Source organism: Mastigoproctus giganteus, chromosome 4 (genome assembly GCF_048544385.1).
Source record: "Mastigoproctus giganteus isolate SK-2022 chromosome 4, ASM4854438v1, whole genome shotgun sequence".
In the NCBI taxonomy this organism is placed as follows: domain Eukaryota; kingdom Metazoa; phylum Arthropoda; class Arachnida; order Uropygi; family Thelyphonidae; genus Mastigoproctus; species Mastigoproctus giganteus.
In genome coordinates this window covers 127,181,690-127,206,663 of record NC_143578.1, presented here as the reverse complement: position 1 = coordinate 127,206,663, position 24,974 = coordinate 127,181,690, and positions in this window count along the sequence as shown.

The following is a 24,974-nucleotide window of genomic DNA, read 5'->3' as shown; positions in this document are numbered from 1 at the left end:
CCTCAATTACTATGAAATCAAAGTTTGAAGAAAGACTGACTACGACCATAAAACTGATTACAGGCTACACACCTCTCCTGATTTCTATGGCATTTGCTACTGGGGGATCCCATATGAAACCCTCAGAGCCTTTCCCTCCTTCCAGAGCAACTGCAATAGGTTCCGCCTAGCTGACCATTTCACTCCGATCAGCACGCTTCAGACCATTCAGGACCTGGATGCAGATCTCCATCAATTTATATGTAACAAAAAGTACCGAAAAGGTGCCATTACAAACATAGCATTGTAGGACAGAAGGTTTACGCAACTGTGATAAAACCGGAAGTCCAATTGGAAAGTGTCATCCGCGATTACCTTTTTCTAAATTTCCTATAATTTTATCTTACTTTATTCTTTGTGTTAATCTTTTTCATATCTGTAATATTCTGACAAATTGCATCACAGAAGTAGAGACTCAGGATCATAATGTGAGCCATCCAGCCTTATTTCAGTTTTAGATGAAAAACCCCTGGCTCTTTGCTGCATTATTGCAATGTAATAAAGATTTTAATCTAACGTATAGCTTTGTGCTATAGCATTAGGTTTATACGTAGCCAGCTACTATTAAGTAGTTACAAAACTGGCATAATTTAAGTATATCTCATATTGTGAATGCCTTCACAAAGAGTTGCCATTGTATTGCGCTACCTCAAATAAGTAACGCTTCTCTAATAGAGAAGACTACTGTTACTTATAACCGACGTTGTGCAATACCATGGTAACTCGTTGCGAAGACATTGACAATATGACATATACTTAAATGATTCCAATTTTTTAACTATTTAGTAGTTGGCTACGTATAAATATAATGCTATAGCACAAACTTATACGTTAGTTAACTTCTTCGTAACCTGAGGCTACTGCCCTAAACAAATTATGTGATTTTAATCTTTTAATTAATTGTAATTTTAATAAACACGCACATACACGTGTATAAACTTTAACTAAATAAAAATAAAGGAAAGAAAAGCAGACAAAGGAAAAAGAAAATCGTATAGCAAACAGGCGGCTGCAAAGCATTACCTACCACATTTTACGGAAACAATCTGATTATAAATAAAAAATATTTTATTCGCCACTTTCTTGGCTTACCGTATATTTTATTTTATTTTTGTTTCTCTGTTTTTAGTGACATCTCACGTAATTTGGACCTGGTGCTATCAAGAGGGCACATATAAATTTGAATTAATTAATTGGTATTTTTTGAAAATTCATATTATTTGGTATTTTCATTAATTTGCAATTTTTATAAATTATTTTAGGATCGCATTCCTTCTGAAACACTTTTATACACTAGTGTGCAAAACTTAAGGACCAACACTATTTTCTAAAGGTTACAACCACAAACTCAAAGGAAACAGCCTGTGGCGATTTGAATAACTGTAGCCGTTCAGTAGAAAGCTGGCGCACATGCAAAAATTTGAATCCGGATGAGAGAGCTCATATAAACAGATAAAAGCAGCAGTTCAGCAGTTATGTACATATTACAGAATGGTGAGCACGATTGTTACAGACGTTCGATGTTTTGTTTTTTTTTTTTTTTTATGTAAACCCCAAACACGAGAGGTACTAAGTACTATAGGTAATTACCTATAGTACTTAGTACCGTGCTTGGGTTGGAGGTTGAGAAAACGAAAGAAAATATTTGTTGACATTGGACTTGAACTTCTGTAGATTGTAATTTTCAGGAAATACGTATGAAGGAAGGTTGTTCCAGAAAACGGCAGTTGAATGAATAAATGAGGAAGATGAAAAGTTGGTTCTGTAGGTTTGAAGTTGGACAGCAAATGGATTTTTAATTGGTGGCGGCACGTGTTCGAACTGTTTTGAAAGAGAGAGCGGGAATTATAGAAGCCAATTCGGAAGAACAGTGCCCATGGAAATATCTGTAGAAGAGGCATGCAGCAGAAACAGTACGTCTTTGAGACAACGAGTGGAGAGAATCTGTTAGAGATGAATCATTAATTAACCTAACTGCCCTCTTCTGAATGGAATCAAGAAGCCTGAGAGAGGTTTTGGGGGCACCACCCCAGATGTGGGAACAATATTCCATGGCAGGGCGGATTTGCGATTTATACAGAGTGAGCAGCTGTTTGGAAGAAAAGTAACGCCGAGAGCGAAAGGGAAAACCAAGTTTTTAGATTCAGAGGAAGCAATATTTGTAATGTGCTTGTGCCGAGAGCGAAAGGGAAAACCAAGTTTTTAGATTCAGAGGAAGCAATATTTGTAATGTGCTTGTGCCAAGAGAGATTAGAAGTCAAGGTAATCCCCAAAAGAGATATATCATTTTGCCTAGAAATTGGAGTGTCACCAAAAATAAGCATAGGAGCAGAAGAATCCTTTTTGCGAGATATAAGACAAGATTGAGTTTTAGAAGGGTTGAAATCAACTAAGTTTTCTTTGCCCCACTGGAGAATTACCTGAAGATCGAAGTTTGGTTTCATACAGTGCTACAGAGAACGAAATGGCCAGTACACAACATCTGGATGATTTTACCGGGGTCGAATAATTGGAAAGCTCGAGGAAGATCAAAATGCGAGGAGTGTGGCTGCAGAGTTCGGTATCGCCCATAGCATCGTCTCACGTGGGTGATCGGCCTTCAGAACGACAGGTACAGCTGTTCGAAGGACCACTGTTGGTCTATTATATCACACGCAGCAAGTGTTTGGTACCAAAAAGTATCAAAGGTAAAAGTGAAACAGAAACGTATTTCCACACAAAGATCAGAGAAGGTTTATATTCCAAGGACTGTTTCACACAACGTACTCCAAATACTTGGTGGTACGATTCCTGTAGATTTATTTATTGCTTTTCTGGGTTTGATTTACTACCTAAAAAAAGGACAGTCAATGACAATACTTGGAATTACGACTGACCCAGCCAGCGACTTTAAAAGATAGAAGAAAAGGATTTGGAAGGAATTTACTGTTGTCCGGCAAAAAAGATGGGATGAGAGCGAATTTGGGCTTGTAACAAGAAAGTATATTGCGCAAGTGGAATTCTCAACAACCCCTGGAGTTATTTCGTGGTTTAGACCTTTTATGACAACTTCTTATCTGCTAACATGGCATGGGTCCCTCCGGGCTAAGTTATTTGAGCTTGGCCTGGAGCCTGATCCTTACTGCACATGTGGGGAATATGAAACGTGGATTCATGTACTTCTGAACTGTCCATTGTACTCTCAACTTAGAACGGATTTAATGTCTGCGGTTCCAATCTTATTGGAGAACAATGTAAATATCTTAGTTGAAGACCATAATAACTTTACTGCTCTGCAAACCTTCTCAAGATCAGTTTTCATATTGAGGACTCAGCTAAGAACTTCAGTTTTCTTCTGGGAATTGACTTCACAAATGACCAAACGACAAAAGGTTTAAGTGTAAACAGAATATTTAAGTTAATTGTTATTGTGTTGACTTATATGGATTGCTATTGTGTTGATTTACGTTAATTAATGTTGCATTGATTTTGGCCAATTGTTATTGACAAGATTTATGTCAATTGTTATTGTAAAGATGTATGTTATAAATTGTTTTCTTTGTTCTCAGAAAATCAGAGACTCTGAGCATATTTTAAAAAAAAGTATTGTATATATCTGTTTAGTATAATAATTAGTGGGTGTAAGTGAGGATAATTTGTGGAAGTTCTCCACTAGTAATTCATTTGTTGACACCCACTGGTATTGCACTACATCCAGTGGGTGCGGAACTTGTCATTCGGCACAAATACATAACGTAAACCCGGGCCTATAGAAGGGCACCGGGAAACAGCTGTCTTATATTGGCGGTGGTAAAATACCTCGCACATGTTTTTAGGCTAGATTTGTTGAGGTTCTACGCCAAAACAGATGAACTAGGTGGAGATGGGCTTTTGCCTAGGAGCCACCTTTGACTCTGAGATACACGTACAATGTGCACCAGGAGGTATAACATAATGTCTTATATATGTGTAACGAGAATGTTAATGTATATAAAATTGTATATCTATATCTTTTTGTAAATATTGTATATATATATATATATATATATATATATATAGAATATCATTAGAAAAAGTAAATCAATCCAATAATAAGAATACCATCAAGGACTTAAGAAAACTCAAAAAAAAAAAAAAAAAAAAAAAAATATTATTATCGCTTTTTACCGACAATCTAGATGACTTCAACTGGGGCCAACCACCCAGAATGAAGGCAAAAAACGACAAGAAGTTCTCTGTTTCTGTGATGATCAATATATGCTAAGTAATTTAAATCTAAACCAAATATAAACCAGTATAGGCCGAACATAAATCGAATATAAATAAATCGAATGAAGATAATTAATTAAGAAAAATTTTGAAATATTAGAATCAAAGGTAAGGAATATAAGTAAAATATAAATGTAAGCATATATTAATCATCGTTGACCCGACAGAGAACGTAATTTAAGGATTAAAACAAGATTAAATATATAATACATACTACATTTGACCGTATCTAGGACATAATGTAATAGTCGTCAAAATAATATGTGGTGCCCCCTATGTGATGGATACGGTAAAAATAAATAATTAAATTAAATTAACGCAAAGAGAAACATGCAGATAGTAAGAAGAAAAACTAAAGGAGTAGGAAAAATAGAACCTGAACTCCACAAAGGCGAAAAATAGTGGTATAGATAAGAAATAGTTTCTCCTACGTCCTCGGATTGCCCTAATAATTTCGGAGAAATAAAAATAAAGAGTGTAGGACAGCTTAAAGGCATTACAAGATATAAGTTGTGGCCACAACTTATATCTTGTAATGCCTTTAAGTTGTGGCCACAACTTATATCTTGTAATGCCTTTAAGCTGTCCTACACTCTTTATTTTTATTTCTCCGAAATTATTAGGGCAATCCGAGGACGTAGGAGAAACTATTTCTTATCTATACCACTATTTTTCGCCTTTGTGGAGTTCAGGTTCTATTTTTCCTACTCCTTTAGTTTTTCTTCTTACTATCTGCATGTTTCTCTTTGCGTTAATTTAATTTAATTATTTATTTTTACCGTATCCATCACATAGGGGGCACCACATATTATTTTGACGACTATTACATTATGTCCTAGATACGGTCAAATGTAGTATGTATTATATATTTAATCTTGTTTTAATCCTTAAATTACGTTCTCTGTCGGGTCAACGATGATTAATATATGCTTACATTTATATTTTACTTATATTCCTTACCTTTGATTCTAATATTTCAAAATTTTTCTTAATTAATTATCTTCATTCGATTTATTTATATTCGATTTATGTTCGGCCTATACTGGTTTATATTTGGTTTAGATTTAAATTACTTAGCATATATTGATCATCACAGAAACAGAGAACTTCTTGTCGTTTTTTGCCTTCATTCTGGGTGGTTGGCCCCAGTTGAAGTCATCTAGATTGTCGGTAAAAAGCGATAATAATATTTTTTTTTTTTTTTTTTTTTTGCGTTTTCTTAAGTCCTTGATGGTATTCTTATTATTGGATTGATTTACTTTTTCTAATGATATTCTATAGACATTGTGGGTGTATTGCATGATTGCTTGCAACTGCATTAACCCATAAATATTAGTTATTGTCTTTTAACTTTCTTGCTTTGCTTTATTTCTTGCTTTCCTTTTATCACTAATATAACTATTAATATATATATATATATATATATATATATATATATGTGTGTAATAATTGTGCGTGTACAAATAAATGTTGGAATGTTGGTCGGTCGTCCACGAAAAACAACGCCCAGTGATGACCGCTATATACTCCTACAGGCCAAGAGTGACCGACACCAGATAGCGGAATCCATTGCAAACCAGCTGCACAGGAAACAGGATATCGCGGTTTACTGTGGCCAGGCGACTCCAGAAAGGTGGACTGTTTGCCCGACGGCCAGTATGCTGTGTCCTTTTAACACCTGCCCATCGGAGACACCGTTTACAGTGGTGCATCGAACACAAGAACTGGACAGCAGCTCAGTGGGGTAAGGTACTCTTTACTGATGAGAGTAGATTCAGTCTCAGCAGCGATTCTGTAAGTCAGCTAATCTGGCGAGAGGTTGGCATACGGTATCACCCCGCAAACATCACTGAAAGGATCGATATGGCGGTCGAGGTGTTCTCGTCTGGGGAAGCGTTATCTTAGATGGACGTACACAACTCTAGATACTGCAAGGCGGTACTGTAACCGGTGCACGCTACTGTACTGAGGTAATCCTTCCCCATGAGCGTCTGGTCCGAGGTGCTATTGGCCCCGAGTTCGTGTTTATGGATGATAACACCACACCCCATCGCACTGCAGCTGTTGATATGCTTTTGAAAAGTGAGGACATTGTTCCTATGGATTGGCCTGCCCGTTCTGACGATCAAAATCCCATCGAACACATATGGGACGCTCTGGGGAGACGCCTAGCGGCACGTCCACACCTATCAGAAAATGTTCACCAGCTGAAGATGGCGCTGACAGAGGAATGGGCGATGTTACCGCAAGAACTTATCAACAACATTATTCTAAGTATGGACAGGCAGTGCAAAGCCTGCATCGAAATTAGGGGTGGCCATATCTCCTAATGAGAACCACCTCTTCCTTTGTTCCATCTTTGGCAGTGATGCATCTGTATCATGGAAACCACTGCTATGTTGCCATTTTTGAATAAAGTCCCTCTGTACCGTTTTGTTTTCATTGTTGTTTCCTTCATCATTTCTGTATTTTACGAGGTTCGTTTGGTATGCTTTTCCCATATCCAGGCCACTCCTATGAGAAGCTACAGGTGAAAATATGACTGGTCCTGAAGTTTCGCACACCAGTATATATATATATATATATACGACGGTGTAGTCTATATATATATATAGACTACACCGTCGTGTTCTTTGGGTGATTTCAGTTAGTTCCTGAAAAGGGAACTACATTTGGAGCTTATTATTAACATTTTAATACTGTACACTTGCTGTGATAATGGAGAATTATTTAAATCGAGAGACGACATCCCCATATCACATGCATCTCATGTATGGACTTGCTAGATGCAATGCAGCCGAAACAAGATGTCTGTATGCAGAAAACTTCTCTAATCGTTATTTGCCAAATAAGAACACATTTCTAAGAATACATGAACGCCTTGCGGAAACTGGTTCATTTAGAAAACGAGTTTCAGATGGTGATAGACCCATCAGCACCAGGACACCAAATCCGACAGACACTTGGAACTTTTGAGGTGAGGTGAGGAGGTCTATGATCAGGTTTTCTCAGGCTTTTATTCAGGTGCACGGTGATCATTTTGAGCAATTCTTGTAAACATAAACAAATGGTTGCTGGACCACAAAAAATGGTTGTAACTCGGAAACAAGGCAAAATCAGACCTAATGTTTACATGAACTTTTTTTAGTTTTTAAATCCTAAATTCATTCCTGAAGTGAGTATCATATGTTATGATTCACCCTGTATTTTATGAATTTTTTTCTTATATTATCATACCATTGATTTTTTTTTATATTATCATACTTTAACTAACACTCTTCGTTCAGCAGCTTAGCAGTGGAAAGCAGTGATCCATATCTACATTCACTTTAATATACAGTATATATCTATCTTCGACCCTAAACTCAGCTTCAAACACCATGTTGCAGATATTCACAACAAGGTCTGCAGATCCAGATGGCCTGCCAAACAACACCTCCCCCATCATGTCACAGAGCCTGAGTACACGCTCCAATATATATACCGGTTTCTGCAGCCAGTCATCACCTACGGAGCAGAAATCTAGGCGTCGGGAACGAAAACCACGCTAAAAACCATTGCATCTGATGAGTACTGGTTTCTTCGGTGGGTCCTCTTCAAGCCTAAACTGCCACCTCTCACACATACTTCAGATATTACCAAACTACTTAATTACAGAAAAGTCACGGAAGGGATCTTCATCCTCCGCTTACTCGTCTCAATGATAGCGGGTGAAATCACGTCAAGTTTTTGGCAGATGTGCAATTGGAGGATCCCCCAGAAACCTTTAAGAGCCCTCCCTTCTCTGCAGTCTGTGGTGTGGAAGCTCAGTATAGGTGACAGATTCCTGCCCATGGAGATACTCTACAACGTCCTGGAGATGGATGTCGACTACAAAACGTTCATAGTGGACAAATCCTACAGAAGACGCATCATGAGGGAACAGCTTTCGTCTTCAGCTGAGTGACTGCCACACTCGTCGCGCCGTGTTCTTTCATTTCCCGTATTAATGCGGGGAAAAAATGTTCTTTCATTTCCCGTATTAATGTATAATTTTTACAAATTCGTATATGTAATTATACATTTTATGTTGTAATATATGTTTTTTTGTAATTTTTCCAGCATTGATTAATTTTATTTTAAACCCATAGCATTGTCACTCTAACGGGTATTGCATCAGGCATCCATGTAACTATTCACTGAATGCAATAAAGATATTTACTATCTACCTATACAGTAACCATTACCATGAGACATTTTATGATAAAGGAACGACAATGCGCGTTTCTTTCCTTGTATATTTAGGTTAAAATGACCCAGTATTCTTCGGTTATATGTTTTTTTCCACGTTGCCCTTGACTTTCCACTCTATGTATTCCCAGAGAGAGAGAGAGAGAGAGAGAGAGAGAGAGAGAGAGAGAGAGAGAGAGAGTATTAGACAAGAACAGTATACTCCATATCGTTTCCACATAAGTTTTGTTTTCTTAAGCATCTGTAATCTAATTGTCATGCTATACTATTGACATATAATTTAAAGCAAACTTTTGTTTCTTGTAATCATGTCGATTTTGCTATACTTTTCCATAATTGTTCCTCACTAATTAGTTGCGTTATCTGAGAAATGCTTTCTAACTTATAACTCATCGAGTAGAACTGCTTAGTACTTTCTTGTGTAAACAAGAACAAGTCCCATGATCAAACCAATCCCTCCCTCGCATCCCCATCTCACATATTTATTTCGTGTTGCAAACAATATTATCTCACTCACGAAACTCGAACTTTATTTTTAAAAATAAACAGGAAATGCTAATTAACGCTTTTTTATATATTTATTTATTATTCTTTAAACAGCCGAAGCTTGCGATGTGGGATACTTTTGACAACTCCATAATAAACATATTATCGCTCAGTTACTGAGAAAGTTAAACGACTCAAAAAAAAAAAAAAAAAAAAGAACAAAAAAGAACAAAAAATGTACGCCGCTTTATGGTGTTTTTATTTCGTTGCAGAAAGAAAAAACAGCTGTCTATTCTTCTTGGTCCCAAATTAAATTCTACCATCCCTCACATTTCTGGTTTTTTTTTTTTTGTTTTTTTTTTGTTTTTTTTATTGTGTAAATTATACTCTCCCCCATTGTAAAGAGAAGTGATCGAATAAGAGAGTTTGTAGGGGTGACCGTGTCGCCGCCTGTTGGCAACTGAAGAACGTGAAACAACAGCAGTGTAATTAGGCGATATCTGCATAGTGCGTCCTCATATATGGACATGATGAGAGGGGTAATTTAGTTTGAAAAATTAGCACAGATAAGTCGTCTCATTGTTAGGGAAGAACGGAGTTGATGGTATGGCTTAATGTGATGACACATTACAAGGAGGGACAAAAATAAAACCGACCCTTCACATAATAGCTGATTATTGCGAGTCTTTAGGACGATAGGGAAGCCGTATTCTTTATCAGAGCGCTAGGAACCAAGTGCAGCCAAGCGCCATTGTTCTGATTCAAGCAACCGAAGAAAGGCAATAATCTTGTATACATATCAGAAATTACTTCAAAGAAAAAGCAAAACTAAAAAAAAAAAAAAAAAGTCCGAAATATTTTGGCATAAGTGCCTTGATTGATCAGTTCCTTGTGCGCAGTTTTGCAAATTGTGAGGTTTCCGTTGCTAATCCAACACTATGCATGTCTGATGATTAATGTTACGGGCTCGCTCCGGTATTTTGAACAATGGCAATTATATTTGTAAAGGAAACCCGTGAGACTGTCTGGGTTAAATAATATCGAACAGATTTTTATATTTTTTCATAGCGATCACAAATCACACGAAGTTCCTTCAGATCACAATATGAATGAATATACGATTCATTACGAACCAGAGGCGTTAACTGCAAAAGACAACACCATGATACGTAACTTGCGAAGTTTGTTTTTTTTTACGTATACTAAACAAACAGATCCCGGAATTCAGCTCCCCTAATACGGAAAGAATCTGACCACTTAAAAAACTCCATTGCACCGAATATGCAATCGCATTTCAGATGATCCAATAAAGCTCTCAGTTGCATTATGTGAATCACATATTTTTTCTCATAAAATATTTCAGAGTATAACTACTCGTGACTGCACACATACAAGAAAACAAAAATTTCATCATATACCCAAATAATTTTCAGAGTAGATTCACTAATTTCTCTGGTTTGGAGAGGTCAAGGTTCGAATCCCAATCAGAGACTGGAGACATTCTAAGAGGCTACTACTTCAGATTGGCGCCTCCGTAGCCAGGTGGGCAGGAGCAGCAGTGCGTAGCACACGCTTCTTGATCAGACAGGGGGTTCGAGCCCGTGACCACCAAATACGGAGGATACGGAAATGTCAGGAAATGACCACCGCATATCCCAGGAGCAATATGGCCTTAGTTGCTAATGCTCCTAAAAACCAAATAACAACAAGTAGTTATAACGTGTGGTTAATAACATGAAATCTAGTGCTGCCCAATTTACGATGAAACAACACCAAAATTTTAAAAGCTACACATGAACACGTGCGTTCAGTATAATCGTTGTGTGAATCTAGACAAATGCCCAAGTCGCCGAGTGGTCAATCAAGAGGGTACAAAAGTGCGCGCGCCTTGAATGATCGTGCACAACTACTAAAGACAGTAGAATGTTCATGTATTTTCTTATCTTGTGTGTGCGTTGTAATCTAGCCGGGTGTCTGAAACGTAAGGTGCAAAAAAAAAAAAAAAAAAAAAAGCAGCAGCCATAATAATAATAATAATAATAGAATCTTTAAGTGTAGTATAACCTACATACAAATATTCTCGTCATGGCATGGTAGTGCCAGGGTTATGAGAGCATCCTTAGACTCAGAGGAGGTCCCCACGGACTGGAGATGTGCAAATGTATCCCCAATTCACAAAGGGAGATCGAAGGGTGACACGAGTAATTACAGACCAGTTAGTTTAACTTCTGTTCCGGGTAAAATAATGGAGTCACTGGTTAAAGATGCATTGCAGGATCATCTAGACAAGACTGCAGCAATAATTCAGACACAGCATGGGTTTGTTAAGGGAAAGTCTTGTCTGACAAATTTCATAGAATATTATGATGTAGTTACAAAGGAACTGGATGCAAAATATAATCTTGATATCATATATTTGGATTTCAGGAAAGCTTTTGACACTGTTGCGCATGGAAGACTTGTACAAATTGGATCAGAATGGTATTAAGGGTAAGTTGCTACAATGGATAAAAGGATGGTTGAGTGGGAGAAGTCAGAGGGTGGTAATCAATGGGTGCTGCTCTTCGTGGACTAATGTTATTAGTGGAGTCCCACAGGGTTCGGTGTTGGGTCCACTGTTGTTTTGTATATTTATCGATGATATTGATGAAGGTATATCAGGCTTAGTGTCGAAGTTTTCAGATGATACAAAGGTTGGCAGGGTTGTTAATGACAGTAATGGCAGTGTGCGCTACTGCAACAAGATCTAGAAAATTTGGGCAGATGGGCTAAGAAGTGGCAACTGAAGTTTAACCTTGACAAATGCAAATTACTGCATATGGGTAGAAGTAACCCCAGAGAAACGTACCAACTGTGTGGTACTACACTTAAGGGGGTAGAAAATGAAAAAGACCTGGGAGTAATTGTGCAGTCAGATATGAAGTTTTCTAAGCAATGCCGACAGGCTGCCAGGGCAGGTGATGAGGTTTTGTCAATGATATATAGGAATTTTGCTAGCAGGGAAAAGGAAGTGATTGTTCCTCTGTATAAGGCAATGGTCAGGCCACGCCTTGAGTACTGCGTACAGGTCTGGAGGCCTCATTTTAAGAAGGATGTAGATTTGCTTGAGCGTGTACAGAGAAGGAAAGATCGGTATCCTCTTACCAAGAGAGGCTTAAGTTCTGCAAATTGCAATGGCTGGAGACTAGGCACCTGCGCGGTGATCTGATTGAGGTGTATAAAGCCTTGAATGGGTTAAGCACGCTGAATTCTGATGGGATCCTTCCACTTGTTCAGATTACGAACCTAAGGGGGCGTAAATTCAAATTAAGAAAAGACAGAGGTAGAATAGATGTGCGGAAATTTGCCTTTAGCCAGCGGGTGGTTAATTGCTGGAACAAACTTCAATCTGTCGTTGTGGAAGTTGATAGATTAAATAAATTTAAGGAGGAACTGGACAAGCATTTGGAGGGAACGGTGTGATTTTTTTTTTTTTTTGGCTGATGCTGCATAAGCTCATACACTTGTTTTCTTGCATCACATGCCACTACTACTACTACTACTACTACTGCCTGCAATAAAGATATTCATCTTTTCCTTGCCGGTTTTCTGGAGGTTGCCAGTGCCGGGCACCACTATGCCAATCAGATAAGCAGCCTTTTCCTTATTATCGATAAGTGCTATGTCCGGTCCGTTGTGGGGGATTGTCTTGTCCATTATTATGGCGCAGTCTCAGTAAAGCTTGTGGGTTGGGGTATCTAGTACGCCTGGGGTTCTTACTTGTAATACGGCACATTTTCTTTGATCTTTTTCTTTGACTGATATTTCTTCGCTAGCTTCTGGTGTATTATCCTGGCTGCTGGTCGTGTTATTATTATTATTATTATTATTATTATTGTTATTATCATAATACGAGTATACTCTGTCTGGGTGATCACCTTGCATCCTGCGGTGATGTGTTGGAGCATTTCTAAGGCCAAGTGGCATTATGGACGTGTGTCATCTGACACTCCGGGCTCCTTTGTTATGCAATTTCTATAAGTCCTGGTGTTGGATGACGAGCATGAATCCTTCAGCCTTGGGGAAGAGCGACCTGCTCATGAACCGTGCACTGGAAGCCGTTTTATTTATGTGGTCTTGATGGAGGTCATTAAAGTGTCGACCATGGTTTGTCTTCTTCGCCCATCTTTCTAGCTTCGTTTGCTCCATCTGAACGGCTTAGGTTGAGTGGCGTATGCCGCTTGTCTGTCTTCCTTATGGCCTGGTAGAGTGCAGCTGTGTTTTTCTGGAAGTAATCCTCCAGGTTAGCTACCACTGTCTCTTTTGTTGCTCAATGAGGTCTGTCAGGCCCCTTCCTCCTTCTTTCCAAGCTATTCTCAGTCTCTCCACAGCTGACTTCAGGTGGTGTTGGTGGCTCTGGGTCATCATTGTCCTTGTCTTTCTCATCACATCTTCCAGCTCGGTATTAGTCTAATCTATGACCCCAAAGAAGTTTGTTAGCACTGGGACTGCATAGGTGTTTATGGCTTTAACTATGTTCCTTCCGTCCAGCTTTGCTTTCAGCAGGCTTCTGAGTTCTGATGGTATTTTTCGGACAGGCAGGTCTTAATTTCCTTGTGCTGTAACTGTTGAGCTTGCATCATCCCCAAGTATTTGTAGGCCTCTCCCTTTGCGATGGCTTCGGTCTCTTTGTCAGTCTGCAGCTTGTAGTTTCGGTTGATTAATTTCCCCTGGTGCAATCCGTGTGTCTTGCATTTGTCTAGATCGCCTGCCATCTCAAAGAATCATCAACGACGATGACTCGCCATCCTGAATACTGATCTCACTGAGCAAGCCAAAAAAGGGAAATAAAGTGAGGTGGTCGCAACTCGTGTTTTTATAGGCATGAATAATTTGCATAATGTGCGGTATGTAAGGTGGTAAATCGATTTCTATTGGATACTCGGAATTTGCATGCAGGATGCCTAATATATCAAATATTCGCCATTGGTGACACTGTTCACAATAAAATATTCATGAAAAGCATTTTGTACTCTTAATTTTGTCGAGCGGTGTAGTATGCTTGCATGCATCTATTATTTTGGATGTTTGTGTGTGTGTGTGTGTGTGTGTGTGTGTGTGTGTGTGTGTGTGTGTGTGTGTGTGTGTGTGTGTGTGTCTAATGATATCCCAAATAAGTGCATATTATTATAATTTTTCGTTATTAAATTCATATTCGCTCATAATCGAGGGTTATTTCTGAAAAGTACAGATGATTAAAAGAAAGGAGGAAACTACACGAAATTTTTAAGATGTTTGACCACAATGACAGTTATAAATGATGTATCATAAATATTTAAAGGCTATTAAAATCTAAACGAACATTTTATGAAATCAGAGTAAGAAAATGATTAAATTAATAATCCTGTTTTATTAAGATAAATACAGAGTGAAAGCCCATGAATATCTTATTGATCGCTGTTAGACGGATTAATTTATTTACCGACTGAATTATTAATACGTTGTTCTTAAAGATTTTACATCTCTTTAAGCTAAGTCAAATGAAAGTGGATGGGAGGAATAATTATGATAAACTACCATTTAGCAGTCTTTATTAGTCCATAATGGTAAAAGAACAGTTTGTCCAATTACTTTATGATAATACAGTTTAAGCTGTTTAATGCTTTTATGTGAAATGTAAAAATACCGCAAAAAATAAATTTATCCATCGCATTACTGAATTCTGGAAACCTTAAAAAGTATAATTTTTGCCATTTTCAATAATCAGAGGTCAGAGAAATCTGCTTATTAATTAATAAGCATGTGCAGTGTACATGTTTATTAATACTTTTCTTTAGTAATTTTCTTTAAAAAAAGGTTTTAAAACAATTAATTTGGTTTTGCTGGTGAATTCTACAAACACTCAACAATCTCTCGAAACAGAAAAATAAATACACTGCTCAACAAAATTAACAGAACATAGAAAACGTGGTGTAACTCTTGCAGCTTGTGATGAAGTGGGATAAAAAAATTAGGCACAGTTCTCTCCTCTGATAAGTCCCGTTTTAGCCTACAAACAGATTTCTCGTTGTCTCCATATTTCATATGGAGACAACGAGAAATGGTTACCATCCCTCCAATATCAGAGAAAGGGACACTTACGGTGGAGGCAGTGTTCTCGTGTGGGGTGGAATAATGATCAACAGCCGCATCTCCTTCATGTTTTTGATAGGGGTACAGTAACTGCACAGAGGTACCGAGAATAGATCCTAGAACCCTGTGCGACTTTTTAGGGGTGCGGTTGGCTCGGATTTTCTTTTCATGCACGAGAACGCTACTGCACATAAAGCTCAAATGGTGGAGGAAGATCTTGAAACTGAAAATATCCAACGACTGCTGTGGCCAGAACGATCGTTACTTAAATCCGATCGAACATGTGCCGGACATTCTTGGTCGTCGCATTGCACGCTGACAGGCCACTCCTTGGCGATCTTCGGTCTGCGCTGGCAGAAAAATGGGATTTGTTGCCACAGAATCTTATAGACACCCTTATATCAGCATGGTTCACCGCTATCAGGCCTGTTTAGATGTTGGAGGGGATCATATATCGTCCTGATGTTATTTGGCCATATTTCTGAGCATTATTTATCGACTTCTAATCTTCTTCTGACCTTTTTGATAATTCTTATACAACACCTATAAATGTCTCTTATACTTGTCTGAAGCTTCTCGCTGTCTCCTCATTTCATCGTTATTCTATGGTTCACCACCATACCAAATTTTGGTCCGCTTTATCGTAAGTTGCACGAGTTGCACCATTTTTTCTACGTGCTCTGTTAATTTCGTCGAACAGTGTAGCATGTGGTGGAAGGTAATATGAATATCACATTGATGCAATTAGCTATTAAATAAAAATAAATCTGCCTTTCGTGACGGGCTGAACTGATATTATCACCTTCGATGATGATATAAAGCTATTCACTACTATCAACCCTGTAGACACTGCTGACTACACAAATGCCTTAATCGTACAGAAAATCAAGAACCTCGAGGCCTTCCTCTCCGGTTTCGGCCTTCACATCAATCCTGAGAAGTCGAAACAGTTGACTTTCTCGCTCAAACGGAACCAATATAAGAGGATCCGCGATTTCTGCTGTTCAGCAACACACCGATCAGGGCGTTATTTTTGACCAGAAGTTCTCCTTTCTACCACACATAGACCACTTGCAAATAAAGTTCTGCCGACTCCGGTGGATGCTTACGCAACAATTTATGCATGTACATGATCAGGCTGTTGGGTGCAGATATATTAAAACATGTGTCTATCAGGTCATACTTTATGGCGCAGAAGTCTGGACCTCAACTGCCGCAACGCATCTGAGACGGATTTGGGGACGAATTTTGGCTATAGAAGTGGGCCTAATGGAAATTTCGGCTTCCCCCTGCACCAAGGACCACCCAGATGGCGGCAGCTCTAAACAACAGACGTCTTCCTGCCATTATCCATGAGAGAAGACTCGTCTTTGCTTTAAAAATGATGGTTGGCATTATTTCGGAACCAGACTTCTGGGCTAACTGCGGATGGAGAATCCCAGTACCAAGCTTTCGGGTAAATCCAGTCCTTCAGGCCACCCCAAACCGGTCAAAGTTATCCGATCGCTTCTTACACGTGAAAATGTTGCAGTATATACACTCCTTGGATGGCGACCTCTACAAGTTCGCATTGGATTAAAAATATAGACAGAAATTACTCCATCGACTTCCTTCTCAGGATCACGTCACAGGACATTAGAACCTGCTCCCGAGGACCTGTCCATCACTGCCATGGATCCCTAACTACATTGTTCCAACTTTCTGCGCCTGCTCAGATGAATCCAGCACTGTAAAAGAACTGCTCCCTGTAGAATAATTTAACTTGATAACATGCTGTTGTGTATATATTTTCATATGTAAGTTTTCAATTTGTTTTCTCCAATGTTTAATCCTACACTTTTATAATTAGTAATAATATCGTTTTTTATCTCCGATCTTACTTGATTGTATTAGCCTTACTGTAAACCCCTGGCTTGTAGCCGTGAAAGGTATTGTGTACGGTGTGTGTCTTTTGTGTGCAATAAAGAGTTCTGCGGCTTTTGTTCCTAAGTGTGTCAAACGCCTCAAAGATGTTAGATCGACTTGACACAGAATGAATCAGAGCAAAACATGAAAATCACAAACCCTATGTCGTGGTGTACTTCTAAATTTTTACAACACAGAATTTGAGAATATGCATTAAAACTTTACATATTTACTAGTGCTGAATAAAATCGATGCATATAAGCTGAGCAAGAAAAGAAAACCTGCCCCTTCAAAGGATGCTTCACCACAAGAAGATTATAGCTGCTATAACATTGCAGTTCTAAACTATGCAGGAAAGCGCCATTTACAGGAACGATATTTTTTTTTTTACTTCGGCTATTATATACGGACATTGTATACTAACAACATTAGCAAAACACAAATACCTAAATAGCTATTTTTATAGCAAAAATTCTGCCGAGGGCCACATGAGGAAGATAAAAATTCGTTTGGATTTTCACTTGGTTAGTGTATACGTTTAAATTTTAAGTTTCATCTTTGCTTCTCTAAGGTTAGTTTCATGATGTTCATGCCATTTGTATATTCTTTGTTCTTCAACTGTGAAGGAAAGGTTTAAGTTTAAGAGACATGGTCTACGGATTAATACTGTTTTTAAATAAGGAGTGTTTCAATTATAAACGACTTGTTAATATTTTTATTTTTTTTTTTTCAATTATCAGCTATTCGCAGGTCATCTTAACAGAATTGATTTGATTCCAAATTTAATAACAACTCTTAGAATGCAAAAGTCTGAAATAAATTACTGTATTATGCAGTGATGAACAACGATTTTTGTACAAATGGCAATCGTAAACTGTATTGGATGTTGCACGCAACGTTTATCAGTAAACGCAGCATGTAATCTTTTATGTTCAGTAAAACAGATCTGATGCTATATTTTATGAAACGAGCGAAATATATTTTTCAAAGTTAAACTGCCAATTTCGACGCCGTTGAGATCTAATATAGTTGGAGAACCATACAACGTTATCTGGTGATTTTCACAGAACACAGATTTCTATAATAACCACTCTTATACCACCCGAATATTAGCATAATTTATTTAGCTATTAACTAAATCAATACATTAAGGTTCGGGAACCTTGCCGAAACCCAACCTCAGACAACACATAGGCTATTTTTTAAGGGCAGAAAGAAAAAGGAATAAACGAAATTACTAGTATGTTAAAATTAATATTACATATTCAAAGTATTTTATTATTTTTTTTTGGCGGGCTCCAGGGTTTCCCCTATTCGCCGCTGAAAGTAATCTATACATTGTGCACAATTTATAATGATTAATTATACATGAAAAGACTATTTACAGTGATGGTACATAAAAAGACTATATACAATGATGGTACATAAAAAGACTATATACAATGATGGTACATAAAAAGACTATATACAGTGATGATACAGTGAAATACTGGGCTTCGGAGTCCAGCAGACTGATCAATACATCAGGTAAGTGTAATCGAAAGAAACAGTTTAGCATTTTACTGAACCTCAGGAGCAAGAATTCTTTTTCTCCGTTTAAACAATTTCTCTGCATAGGTGGAGAAGGCAGTGTAATATTCAGAACAGTTAACCAATCTCGGCAGTTCGGAGCAGTCAAATACATTTGTGAGAAGTTGAAAGTCTAGTCTTAAATCGTCGTACAGAGGACAATGAAAGACGAGATGCTCAACAGTTTCTTGAGCACCGCAACTACAGAGAGGAGTGTTACTTAATCCTAGTGAGAACAATTTAAAGTTAAGACTTCCATGACCGGTATATAAAAACGTAACGTATAAACCAGGATTGAACCAGTCCATTTTCTTGTCGTAATCAACAACCTCGGGAAAAAACTTAAAGGTCTCCCTACCCAAAGTAGAGGTGGACCAGGTATTTTGCCATGCTCTACAACATTCATTTCTCATTCTTTTAATGTCTACATTTTCTTGCAAGTCAGTATTATATGTTATGCCTTTTACAATCGCAGGAATATTTTTTCTTCTACAATATACAAGATAATGTAACATTACTTCATATTGGATTGGCAGTCGATGACTGAGGACCTGGAGAGCAGCTGTGGAGACAGTTCGACAAGCTCTACTTACAGCGAGAAGGAAGAATCTTTGTGCTTGAGTAAGATATTTTTGAACAAGGGAGTTCCCGATTCTGTATCCCCAGGCCCCAGCCGCATAACACACAATTGGTATAAATATACAAGAGTAGTATAATTTAATGGAAGATTTCTTTACACCAAAAGTACTCCTGGTAATCTTAATAATTTTATAGGTCATAGCTTTTATTTTCTGAAGTATATATTTTGCATGGTAATTGAAATGAAGACGGTCATCAAAATAAATTCCTAAGTATTTATGCTGCCGAGTGCTCCTAATCATTTCTCCATTCAACTTAATCACAGGTGGTCTATTCACATCAAGAGAGCCTTTTAGCAACATTTGTTTTGTTTTATTAGTAGAAATTTGAAGTTTATGTGTTTGACACCAGATATCCAAATCCTCTAGAACTTCATTTGCTCTGCACTCTAGCTCCCGGCGGGAATTACCAAAAATCAGAATAGCAACGTCGTCTGCATAAGCTATCTGAAGGATGTTGTCTCGATCAACCAAGAGCCACCCATCAAGGACCATGTTCCAGCACACAGGGCCAAGAACAGAGCCCTGAGGGCAGCCCCTAGAAACAGATCTGGAGACAGAGCAGAATCCTGAGGAAACTAATGCTGCGAGAATCAAAGTAATTCAAAAGGAGACGGTAAATAGGAGCAGAGACACCGGCCTCTCTGGACCTCGCCAGGACACTCGGCCACCAAACATATACAAAACTCCTTGTATATGTAATATTAATTTTAACATTATATTAATATTATACTAGGGGGCTCCGCCCCCTGCTCGCTTTGCTCGCCAACCTCCGAGCACGTTTTTCTACGTAAAATGTAGAAGTATCACGGAGTAAGTCAAATCTTTTCTACGTAAAAACACACCTGTCGAAACGCACTGATCGATATCACATCAGGAAATGACCTATGTAATTATTTACCTGTGCATTTTTAGTGACCTAATTACCCTGCTGGCGCATCCCCATTGGCTACCCAACCTCGCGGCATTCTCAAGGTCGAATAAACATCACTATGTAATTATTTACCTGTGTTTACTTAGGTCACTTAGGAAAAGGCCTTTTGCATCAGATTCCATAATGCATGAGGAATATTGTTGCATCCGAAAGAGCAGGACTAAAATATTTACGAACTATACAAATATTTAAAATATTTACGAAATACTACTAAAATATTTACAAAATATACAAACTATATAGAGTTCCTTAATCAGCTGACATTACAATGGAACATCAAATGATGCCAGGAGTGGTCATGTATTAGACAGTGAAGCACCTGCACAAGGTTGGTGAACGTTATGGAGGCAGTTGTCTTTCAAAGCGACGAACTTTGGCATGCGTCCCACGTACATGCCGTACATTGTCAACAGAAAGTGTCTGATTCTGCCCAGTAACCCATTTGTGTTCCTTCCATTTAACGTTCACCAACCTCGTGCACGTGCTTCACTGTCCAATACATGACCACGCCCGGCATCATTTGATGTTTCATTGTAACTTTTTTTTTGTATATTAATATCAGCTAATGAAGGGACCCATCGTCCCGAAATATAGTAGAGGTATGATTGTAAATAGTTTAGTTTTTTGTAAATATTCGTATAGTTTTGTATTGTATAACGTTATTATTTGTATAATAGTAACACTATACTAATATACTAACATTAAAACACACTGATCGAAATCTAATCAGGAAATGACCTATGTCATTTCCTGATTAGTTTCGATCAGTTCCTTATTTACCTGCGCATTTGTAGTGACGTAATTGCCCCGCCCTCTTCTCCAATCGGCTCGAATAAATATCACTAGGAGGAAAACTTTTTTAATGTATAGAGAGATATACAAAACTTCTTATATATGTAATATTAATTTTAACATAATGGTAATTTGGTTTATTCTTTTTTTTTTTTTTCTGCCATTAAAAATCAACCTATATATGGTCTGAGGGTTGGTTCCTGCAAGGTTCCCGAAGACTAAATCACTATAAAAATAATGCATAGTGATTTAGTTAATAGCCAAATAAACTACCTTAATATTCACGTGATGTAAAAGTGGTCATTATACAAATCTGATTCAACCGTTGAGATCGTTTTTACGTTGAGCACAAAAATATGTAAACGCGCCTAACCTGAAGTTTATTTTTGGAGAACTGAAAAATAAAAAATAAAAAAGGAAGAAACTCATATATGTCTTTGCGACGTGTACGATAGTTGCTATTTCCCTAGTATTCTGATCACTCCAGCATGACTATTGCTTCATTATCATTTTATTTATTTATTTATTTAATCAGGTAAAGAAATGGTAAAGCACTCCCAATGAATTCGTACATTTGAAGTTTCCTACAGATACTTTCTACCTATGAAACCAGCATCCAATATGCAACGAGAAAACCAGTCCAGTTGTCCTGTGAGAGTATTCAACCTTCATGGTTTAACGAAGAAGTTAGATATGCTGCCAAGATACCAGAGTTGCAGTTAACCAACTGCCATTCGTGCTTATACTCTTAGGTCACAGATGCTAAAAAAGACTTAAACCAGTGACAGACTGTTGTTTATAGTTTTATCCCTCCACAGATAATCAAGTTGTTTCTTGAATAGGAAGTAATAGTGCTGTTTATAAATATTTTTGAAGTATGACCGTTTTTGAAGAGTGGCCGCATTGTATAGTGCACAGGTCGTACACAGAACTCACGGTTCCTAACCGCTGGTATGACGCATTAATAGTATTTCAATAGCCGGTTTCGAAATCTTGGTAGCAAAGAAGTATACTGGACAATATCACCTTCAAGGTCTTTGTTCTGCGAATAGTAAACATCTTTATCTTTGTCGTAAGGATAGGTGGAACAGGACCAGGGTATGTCTGCCAGGGACAAAGGTTGATGACGTTGTAGAGCGAATATCATCTTTTAAGGGCACAAAAGGTGATATAGTTGTACACGTTGGCACTAATGATATTAAGAGTAGGAGACCGGCAGAATTACTTAACAAGTACAGGTCACTGTTGAACAAAAGCCGAGAATTAGGGTTGAATTTGAAAGTGTCTGCAATTCTGCCCAGACACGATAGGAGGGAGTATATGATGAGAGCCTTGTCGATCAATTCGGCCCTGGAAAGATTGTGCAAGGCTCAAGGGGTAGAATTTTTTTAAGCCTCGACTGTACTTGTTAACAGGAGAGATTGCTTCTACAGGAATGGGTTACACTTAAATAGAAAGGGTGCAAGAATATTTGCTGATGCTATCGAGGCAGTGTTAGGTGAGTCGGAAAACTGCTAGCTTGGGGGGAGACAAAGACCAATAGATTGACAGTAGCCACTGGCAGAGGTGAAAGAGATTCTTGCACTGCTTCTATTAGAATGAGCAGAAGCCTGAAAAACAAGATGCATGATATTTCAGAGACTGCTGGGAGCCATTGCGGTACAAGTAAACACATGGGTTGTGTTAGGGTAGCTAAGAATAGAAACAGGTGCAGGTATACTTGCGTGTACACCAATGCTAGGAGTTTAGTAAACAAATTTGATGAATTTGAGGTATTGCTCAAAACATTAAAGGCAGATATTGTTGGGATATCAGAGACGTGGTGTCACACAGATATAAGGGATGCAGAACTGGAATTTGGGGAGTACAACGTCTACAGAAAGGATAGACAGGATAGGAAGGGGGGAAGGGTTATGCTATTAGTTAAGAAACACATAAAAATCAAGGAAGTGAAGCCAGTCGACATCGCTGGACAGAGCAGTGTTGAGTCAGTTTGGTGTGACATAAGCATTGGGAGATCAAAATTGAGAGTAGGAGCGTGCTATAGGCCTAATGACTCTGATGAGTATAATAAGAAACTGTACAGGGAAATAGAGTGGGCCAATAAATCAGAGAGTCTTATAATGGGAGATTTTAATTTCCCAGATATTGACTGGAATTTGGGGGCTGGTCACTCACACACTAGCAGGGCTCTTGTAGATTTATTGGATGATTGTTTTCTACATCAGCATGTTCGGGGGGCAACTAGAGGGAGTAATACTCTTGATTTGATTATCAGCAGTGATTCTTCATGCATTAAGAATCTGTAGATAAATGAACCACTAGGTGGCAGTGATCACAGTGTGCTGAAGTGGGATTTACTCAAAGAGGTAACTACCATTAGGGGTAAAGGGAAGGATTATTGCTTCCGTAAAGGCGACTACGATGGACTGAGACAGTATTTAAATTCTATACAGTGGGACCAACTGATGATGTTACCAACAGCAAATTCAAAATGGGAAGCATTCAAAGAACTTATCTTGGAAGCTACTAGGCTTTACATACCAACTAAGAAATATTGTTCAAGGTTTAGGCCAAAATGGATGTCAGATGAACTAATGAGGCATACGGCAGAGAAGAAAAATGCATGGGATACTTACAAATTAACACATGACACAGAAGCCTATGATAGATATAAGTTGATGTGCAACCAAGTTACAAAGGAGGTTAGGCAGGCGAAGGCAGATTACGAGAAATCCTTGGCAAGGGATGCAAAGAAAAACAGCAAAGAGTTCTTTACTTATGTAAACTCTAGAAGGAAGGGGATGAATCAGATTGGTCCACTTGATATTGATGGGTCAACTGTTGATGATCCTGCTCAGGTAGCTAACAAACTAAATGAATATTTTGCATCGACATTCACACATGAGGAGTTATTCAGCGAGGGGAATGCCAGAGGTGTATTCAACTCTAGCAGTAAGCTACAGAATCTTGAAATAACTGGGAGTAAAGTGGAGGAGAAATTGTTGAAGATAAAACAAGAAAGGCACCCGGGGTGGATGGGATCTATCCAGTTATATTAAAGGAGGCAGCAAAGGAAGTAAGCAAACCGTTAGCCATAATTATGAGAGCTTCCTTGGACTCAGGGGAGGTACCCATAGACTGGAAATGTGCAAATGTGACCCCAATTCACAAAGGAGGATCAAAGGCTGACACAAGTAATTATAGACCTGTGAGCTTAACTTCTGTTCCAGGAAAATTAATGGAGGCACTGGTTAAAGAAGCACTGCAGGATCATTTAGACAAGACTTCAGTTATAGCTCGGACACAGCATGGTTTTTTTAAGGGGAAGTCTTGCCTGACCAATTTGATTGGATACTATGATGCAGTCACAAAAGAACTGGATGCAGGGAATAGCTTTGATATTATATACTTGGATCTCAGAAAGGCTTTTGATACTGTTGCACATGGAAGACTGCTACACAAATTGGAGCAGTGTGACATTGGAGGCAAATTGCTGCTATGGATAAAGGGGTGGTTGAGGGGGAGAAGACAGAGAGTGGTAATCAATGGACACTGCTCATCGTGGACTAATGTTATTAGTGGAGTCCCTCAGGGCTCAGTGTTGGGTCCATTATTATTTTCTGTATTTATAAATGATATTGATGATGGTATATCAAACTTAATGTCCAAGTTTGCAGACGATACAAAGGTTGGCAGGGTTGTCAAAGACACTACTGACACTATGCTGCTGCAACAGAATCTGGAAAGGTTGAGCAGATGGGCTGAGAGGTGGCAAATGAAGTTTAACATTGACAAATGTAAAGTACTACACATGGGAAACAGCAACCCCAGAGCAACGTATCAACTCTGTGGTACTACACTGACAGTGGTAGAGAATGAAAGGGACTTGGGAGTGGTTGTGCAGGCAGATATGAAGTTCTCTGAGCAGTGCAGACGGGCTGCAAGAGTAGCTCATGGAGTATTGTCAATGATATACAGGAATTTTTCCAGCAGGGATAAGGAGGTGATTATTCCCTTGT